The sequence below is a fragment of the Bidens hawaiensis genome, unplaced genomic scaffold, assembly GCF_021521415.1.
Source record: "Bidens hawaiensis isolate Kalapana, Puna unplaced genomic scaffold, B.hawaiensis_p1.1 tig00038283_1, whole genome shotgun sequence".
In the NCBI taxonomy this organism is placed as follows: Eukaryota; Viridiplantae; Streptophyta; class Magnoliopsida; order Asterales; family Asteraceae; genus Bidens; species Bidens hawaiensis.
The window spans coordinates 93,294-102,016 of record NW_027496728.1 but is presented as its reverse complement, the minus strand read 5'-3'; positions in this window follow the sequence as shown (position 1 = coordinate 102,016).

Below are 8,723 nucleotides of genomic sequence, written 5' to 3'. Positions count from 1 at the left end.
CCATGGCCTAAAGCCCCATTGATCCGGCAGAAACCTAATGCGGATCAAAGCAAATCCTGTGATTTCCACGGGACAAAGGGTCATGGTACTGAAGAGTGCACATCCTTGAAGGATATTATTGAGACATTTGTCAAGGATGGAAGACTTGCACATCTTGTGGCATCGATCAGGAAGGGAGGAAGGAATGACAACCGGTACAGAGGTAACGGACGAAAGCCCGTCGATATCAGCATCAACATGGTTCATGGCAAGGTCAGAGGAAGAAAAAGACGGGTGGCAGAACCATGCGCGTGGAAGGAAGCTGAGGTGCGCTTCCCGCGAGTGCCAGGAGGCCCCAGCAAAGAAGGCCCCATCGTCATCAGAAGCCAGCTGGGGCACTACATCACTTCACGCACTCTTGCTGACAACGGCGCTTCGTCGACAGTGATGTACAGGCAGTTCTTTGATAAGCTGGATGATGAAGACAAAGAACGCTTGGAAACGGTCTACGCTTCAATGGAAGGGTTTGACGGAAGTACAGAAACACCCCTGGGTATCCTATCTTTCCCCGTTACTCTTACTGATGGGAATCATTCACGCACAGAAGACGTGGATTTTGTCGTGATGAAAAAGCCACATCACACGTACGACATCCTATTCGGAAGAGACGGGATGGCAAGATTCAACGCCGTGGTATCTTCAGTCCACGGCATGATGGGATGGCCAACAGCTGAGGGTGTAGCGATGATCTCTGGCATTCCCCAGGTATGCATTGCATCTGTTTCATCTAAACCCAAACCGAAAAAGGCTAAACCAACCATCACTGAACCAGAAAAATGGGCCTTCAATGGCAAATACCCCGACCAGGCCGTTACCATTGGACCAACAATCGTTGATCCCACCCGCACCTTACTCAAACGCTTACTGCAGAAAAACGCTGACATCTTTGCGTGGGCACCAGCTGACATGACTGGTGTACCCCGAAGTAAGGCGGAGCATAAGCTCAAGTGCGATCCGGCTGTTACGCCAGTCGTACAAAAGCGCAGAGTAATGGGGCCTGAACAAACTAACGCGTGTAGAACCCAAGTCAAGGAACTCCTTGACGCAGGCATCGTACGCGTTAGTAGATATCAAACATGGGTTGCAAATCCCGTAATGGTACCGAAGAATGACAAACAATGGCGCATGTGCACAGATTTCAAAGATTTGAACAAAGCATGCCCCAAAGATTGTTATCCGTTACCAGAAATTGATCTCAAAGTGGATTCGTTGGCACCATTTCGCCTTAAATGCTTCTTGGATGCGTATAAGGGGTACCACCAAATCCACATGGCCATTGATGACCAGGACAAAACCGCATTTCGGACGCCCGATGGTACATTTTGTTATAAAATGATGCCATTCGGACTTAAGAATGCAGGGTCCACGTACCAACGACTAATGGACAAAGAGTTTCATGCCCAAATCGGGAGAAACTTGGAAGTCTATATGGATGATTTGGTCATCAAAAGCCTCGAGCCAGAGGCGATGTTGAAAGACGTTGAAGAAACTTTCAACACGCTCCGAAAGATAAACATGAAGCTCAACCCGAGCAAGTGTTCATTTGGGATGGAAGAAGGGAAGTTCTTGGGAGTCATTGTTACTAAAGATGGCTTTAGAGCGAACCCTGAAAAGGTCGAAGCCATTGTTAAAATGGAATCACCTACCACCATCAAACAGGCTCAGACACTGAATGGACGACTAGTCGCACTTAATCGCTTCTTGGCAAACCATGCGGATAAGTCGTTTCCTTTCGTGTCAACATTGAGAAACTGCTTGAAGAAAACGCACTTCCGCTGGACACCAGAAGCGGAAGCAGCTTTTCAGGAGATTCGGTCACGCCTGATCGAACTCCCAACACTTACAGCACCACAAGCGGGAGAGGAGTTAATCCTATACCTTTCCGCAACAGATAGAGCAACCGGGGCAGTCCTGCTAGTAGAACGAAAGGGCATCCAGATGCCAATCTATTATGTTAGCCGTGTACTAACAGACGTAGAAACCCGGTACTCTACCCTTGAAAAATTAGTCTTAGCACTTATACACGCTTCACGCAGGTTAAGACGATATTTCCAGGGCCACCCAATCACCATTCTCACCAACTTCAAACTCTCAAACGTTCTAGGCAAACCCGAATTATCGGGACGTCTAGCCAAATGGGCAATTGAATTGGGAGAATATGCAATTAAGTACAAGCCAAGACCAGCCATAAAAGGCCAGGTCCTGGCCGATTTTATTGCAGAAGTCCCCGCTTCGCGGGAGAAAGAGTGCCAGGAGGAGGCTCAACCCTCCCCAGCACAGGACGTCAATGATGTCTGGCGACTCTACACTGATGGAGCAGCCAGTAACGAGGGTTCAGGCGCAGGGTTAAAATTAACCAACCCAGCAGGCCAAGAATATACTTACGCTATTCGGTTGGATTTTCCAAGTACGAATAATGAAGCCGAATATGAAGCATTCTTGGCCGGTTTGAGAATTGCGCGTAAGATGGGAGTGAAAAACTTGGAAGCCCACGTGGATTCCATGCTGGTGGCCAACCAAATAAATGGGACGTACACGGCTGTGAACGACACCATGGCCCTGTACCTCGCCCAGGCAAAAACCCTTATGCGTGATTTTAGTGATTGTAAAGTCATACACGTCAAGCGCAGCGAAAACAAATCTGCGGATGCGTTAAGCAAGCTTGCATCACTAGCCTTCACCCACTTGGGAAAGGACATCCGCATTGAACTCCTCGAAGCACCATCAGTCCCGCACAAGGAAATTTGTGTCATCCAAACCAGTACAGAAACGTGGATGACACCAATAATAAATTACCTTGCAGCAGGAATACTACCAGAGTCAAAAACACAGGCAAGAAAACTACGCTGTAAAGCACTGAATTATCAACTCGTCAATGACATCCTTTACAGACGTAACTTTCTTGGCCCACTCTTGAGATGCGTGGACAACCAAGATGCCGACTACCTCCTAAGGGAAGTACACGAAGGCATCTGTGGGGTACACGCAGGTCCCCGCGCTGTTGTAGCCAAGCTAAACAACGCGGGATACTTTTGGCCGGGGATGCATACGGATGCACTGGCATACATCAGAAAATGCAGGTCTTGCCAGCTTTACGCACCTAACACGCATCGCCCGAAAAACGAACTGGTTCCAGTCACTTCTTCGTGGCCATTTCAGAAGTGGGCCATCGATGTGACAGGCCCATTTCCTACAGCAGCAGGAAATGTTCAGTTCCTAGTGGTAGCCATCGACTACTTCACCAAGTGGATAGAAGCAAAACCTTTAGCCCAAACAACCGCAAAGCATATCAAAAAATTTATTTGGGAATTTATAATTTGTCGTTTTGGACTTCCACAGAATTTGGTGAGCGATAACGGCACCAACTTTGCTGACAAGAAGCTACAACAGTGGCTAAAAGAACTTCAAATCACCCACACCTTTACCTCAGTAGCACACCCGCAAGGTAATGGTGAGGTGGAAAGAGCAAACAAAAGCATCGTTGATGGCATAAAGAAAAGACTCTCGGAACACAGATCCGGCTGGGTGGACGAGCTTCCGCACGTCCTTTGGGCAAACAGAACGCTGAAGAAGGCCAGTACGGGAGAAACCCCGTTCAGCCTCACTTATGGCACTGAAGCCATGGTCCCGGTCGAAATTGGTCTACCCTCACCAAGGGTCTTGAGTCAGCCAGAAGACAATGATGCGGAAAGACGGTTGGATCTTATGCTAACCGAGGAACGCAGAGACTTAGCCGCAGTGCGTGAAGAGAACTACAAACGACAAATGCAAAAGTACTACAACACGCGGGTAAAACTCTGCAACTTCAAGGAAGGAGACTACATACTGCGTAACAACGAGGCTTCAAACCAACAACGCCCAGGAAAGTTGGCCCCGGTCTGGGAAGGGCCATACGTTATCAAACAAGTTCTGGGAAAGGGCGCATACCGGCTCGAAAGGCTCGATGGCACTCCCATCCCAAGAACATGGAATGGAGCTCAATTACGCAAATGTTATATGTAGATCAATTCCAAAACTTGTAAAGAAAAGGCCTAGAGCCACTTCTAATGGAAATGATTCTCCTTTCATAATGTGTTTACCTTTATCCTTATGAACTTCCCACTGTTGCCGGTATTTACCGCATAAACGGGGAGAAGTAAGTCGTTACGTGTGGAAGGCGGCAAAACCCGCATAAACACAACGTTAAAAATAAGGGAAACCTACACGCAGGTATGATATAAGTAAAGTTTAGCCATCCTGGTAAGTGCAAGTGACGGTCTTATCCGCACAATCACAAACAAGGAAGCAAAACTTCAAACTATCATCTACCACGTTCAAAGGTTATCCTAAAAAAAAAAAAAAAAAAAAAAAAAAAAAAGGAAAACCTACACGCAGGTCAGGTAAGGTTAAAGTTTAGCCATCCTACCAAGTGCAAGTGACGGTTCTACCCGCACAATCACGAAAGAGGAAGCGAAACTTTAACCCACTATCAACCACGTTCAAAGGTTAACTTATCCTAAATACTTAGAAATTTCGAGGAAAAATGAGGAAAACCTACACGCAGGTCAGGTGAAGGTTAAAGTTTAGCCATCCTACCAAGTGCAAGTGACGGTTCTACCCGCACAATCACGAAAGAGGAAGCGAAACTTTAACCCATCATCAACCACGTTCAACAGGTTAACTTATTCTAAAACACTTGGAAAATTGCTAACTTAAACTAAGTATGCAAGTCATATGAGTTTATAAAGCAAGGAACCCAAAGAAGGAAATGACAATCTTATCCGCAAAAAGATTTATATTTCAATAATATATTACAAGAATGGCCGGGTTACTACCCGCCTAAAAGAGTAAATCTATACAAGTCTATCTTAGCAATGGGAAGGGATCTTCAGGATCAAGCTTCAGGGCCGCTTCTGTTGGGTTTCTATGGATATTTTAAACTTAGTTAACCATTTAACTAGTCACAATTAAGGCGGAAGCGTGATATTTACAAACTAAACATATCTATCCATATGTATATATATGTATATATTACAAGTTAATAGGAAATGTGTACATGAACAACCTAATTTATTCATGTTATAAGATTACCAATAATCTATTTATTAGAAACCCGAAGCAAGGATCAAATGATACGGAAAAGCTAAACTATCAAAGCTATAAACACTTACATTCTTAACCTTTTAAGAGTGTAGTTGATGTTGAAGAAGATGATGATGTTGATGCTAGACTTTCAAAGGAAAATCCTCAAACGGATTGTACCCCGAGCCTCCAACACACACCGAGCTATGTTAGGAAGCTTGAACACGAAAAACCGAGACCCGAGCCTTCCTTTTTCCTTTGGCCGTGAGTAGTAAAACAAGAAGGAAAGAAAGACTTGTTCAATTTTTGTTACTTGAAAGTTTTATAAATAATGATCAAATCCCTTTTTAAAACCATCATATCTTTGTGTTAGGTTTTAGTCAAGTAGAATACACTCAACATCCACCAAATCCTTGACAAAAATTTGACCATAACTTTGGGGTGTGGGGCCCACCCAAAACCGGCCCCAAATAAATTTATTTATTTTTTTTTTTTTATTTTTTTTTTATTTTATTTATTTTATAAAGTATAAAATAAATATATAAACACCCCATCTTTTATAAACCATTTTACAAAAGAACATATAGTTAAATAATCATTCCAATAATTGATTATTTGAATAAATAAATTAACCAATTAATTTATTTAACACTTTCAAGTAAGTATTCAGAAACCCGATTTTCTGAATGTATCGTGTTCTGTATTTGTCTCATAGATCTTACCTTAACAAATACATAATTGGTGTGTGTCTAACTCGTTATTGGGTATGACCCGACTTGGATCAAACACGACTAGTCACATTAACCTAATTATGTGTCTCGGGCATACGATATTCCAACAATCTCCCACTTGCACGAGATTCATAGGAAGTTAATGCTAATGGTGAATACCGCCTAACAACAGGTCACCACCCCTAGTGTGTTTGACTAAGTGCCATTCAATAACATCATCCCCTTCAAGTCCATACTTGATATGATATAGGTAAGTCTTATCATTACATCCCTTTGTTACTAGATGTCCTGTTAAATCGAAGAGACACAGAGTGATCATTCTCTCAATGATTTAACTTAACAGGCCTTAGACATCTACACTCTCAACACATAAGAGGAACAAATTCCATCTTGACCGCATACATCCTCGTTGACATCTCATATGATATCTGAGCTCTTTCTTACACGTCATCGTGTTACTGAAATAACAAAGAAGAGAGTCAAGATATCAGACTTGATGAAAAACCAGATCCGATATGCATCTCAGGTCAAAGGACACAATGATACTCGCCTTTACTCAAGGATTACTTATGATCAGTTGCACTAACTCCATGCAGTGATCCTTGAGAGCGGATCATGTCCAATATTTGTATCCCACAAATATCTATGAACCTTGGTGGCAAACCTATGCCCTATATTCATCACATGAATATCAACCAATCCGGGTTCATAATAGTCTTACCTTCATACTTGTTCCCACAAGTATGATCGACTACGGACGTTTAGAACAACATAAGTCATTCATGGATTAAACATGCAAATATAGAACATAACTCATTGAATAATTAAAACATAATTAATTTTCATGAGATACCCATTACATTCGTTCTTATACAAACACTAAATACAGATTAAATCCACTCACTAGAATACCGAAGTCCTAATGCACAAACATGACCCTCATGCTTTGGCCTATCGAGGAGCTTCGTGAGTGGGTCCGCAATATTTTGATCGGTATGAACTTTATGAATACATATCTTTCTCTTTTCAACTTCATCCCTTATGTAGTTGAATCTGCGCTCAATGTGCCTCGTTTTCTGATGAGCACGAGGCTCCTTGATCTGTGCAATAGCACCTTCATTGTCACAGAATATTTCTAGGGGCTCCTGAATGGTAGAGATAATCCCTAGATCCATGATGAACTTTTTCATCCATGCAGCCTCTTGGGCTGCCATTGAAGCGGCGATGTACTCAGATTCTGTAGTGGATAACGCGACAACATCCTGCTTCGAACTCTTCCAAGAGACAGCGCCTCCATTCAAAATGAAGACATATCCCGACTGTGACCGAGAATCATCTCGGTCAGTTTGGAAACTCGCATCCACGTAACCCTTTACGACGAGTTCTTCCTCACCAGACCCATATATTAAAAACATATCCTTAGTCCTTCTAAGGTATTTTAATATATTCTTGACAGCCATCCAATGACTGTCACCTGGGTTGTGCTGGTATCTACTCGTTATGCTTAAAGCATTCGAGACGTCCGGTCTAGTGCACATCATTGCATACATAATAGATCCTATTGCCGAAGCATAAGGAACATGCTTCATCCTATCCTGCTCTTCCTTAGAGCTAGGACTTTGGGATGAGCTTAACACGGTTCCTCTAGGAATAGGTACCAAACCTTTCTTAGAGTTTTCCATCCTGAACCTTTTCAGGATTTTATCAATGTATGCACTTTGATTGAGTCCGATCAATTTCCTTTGTCTATCCCTATAGACCTTTATTCCCAAGATATATGTCGCTTCTCCAAGATCCTTAATTGAGAAACGACTACTTAACCACGCTTTAACGTTTTCCATACTTGGTATATCATTTCCAAATAAAAGTATATCATCGACATACAAAATAAGGAACATGACTATACTCCCACTAGCCCATTTATACACACACGCCTCATCACCGTTTTGGACGAAACCAAACGCTTTGATTTCTTCATTAAAACGATGATTCCACATCCGTGATGCTTGTTTCAACCCGTAGATTGATTTCCTTAACTTACATACTTTGTCAGGATTAGATGGATCGACAAAACCTTCAGGCTGAACCATATGGACATCTTCCTCAAGATATCCATTAAGAAAAGCGGTCTTGACATCCATCTGCCATATCTCATAATCAAAATGAGCTGCAATGGCAAATAATATCCTGATCGACTTAAGCATCGCGACCGGCGAGAAGGTTTCATCATAATCAATCCCTTGAGTTTGTGTGAAACCTTTTGCTACAAGTCGTGCTTTGTAAGTATCTAGATTTCCATGCATATCGGTCTTCTTCTTGAAGACCCACTTACATCCAACCAGTTTGGAGTTAAGTGGACGATCAACCAATTCCCAAACTTGGTTATCGTGCATGGATTGCATCTCGGCGCTCATGGCTTCAAGCCACTTGTCACAATCAGGTTGTGACATAGCATCTTTGTAGGAGATCGGTTCATCCGAATCGACCAAGTAGCAATCATCCACGAGAAATCCATATTTCTTGGGAGGTCGACTAATCCTACTAGATCTGCGAGCAACGTGTGTATGATCAACCATTTGATCACCTTCAACATCCTCGTGTTGAAAACTAGTATCGACCAACTGTGTATCATCCAGTGATTCTTGAACCTCTTCAAGTTCCACTCTCTTTTCACTAGGTCCTTCCATAAGGAACTTAGTTTCTAAGAAGTATCCTTTGCGTGAAACAAACACCTTTTGTTCACTAGGATCATAGAATATATATCCTATATTATCCTTTGGGTATCCTATGAAGATACACCTGATGGATCGAGCCTCAAGCTTATTTGGGGTGTCACGTTTAACATAAACTATGCATCCCCATACCCTTAAATATGAAAAGGATGGAACCTTT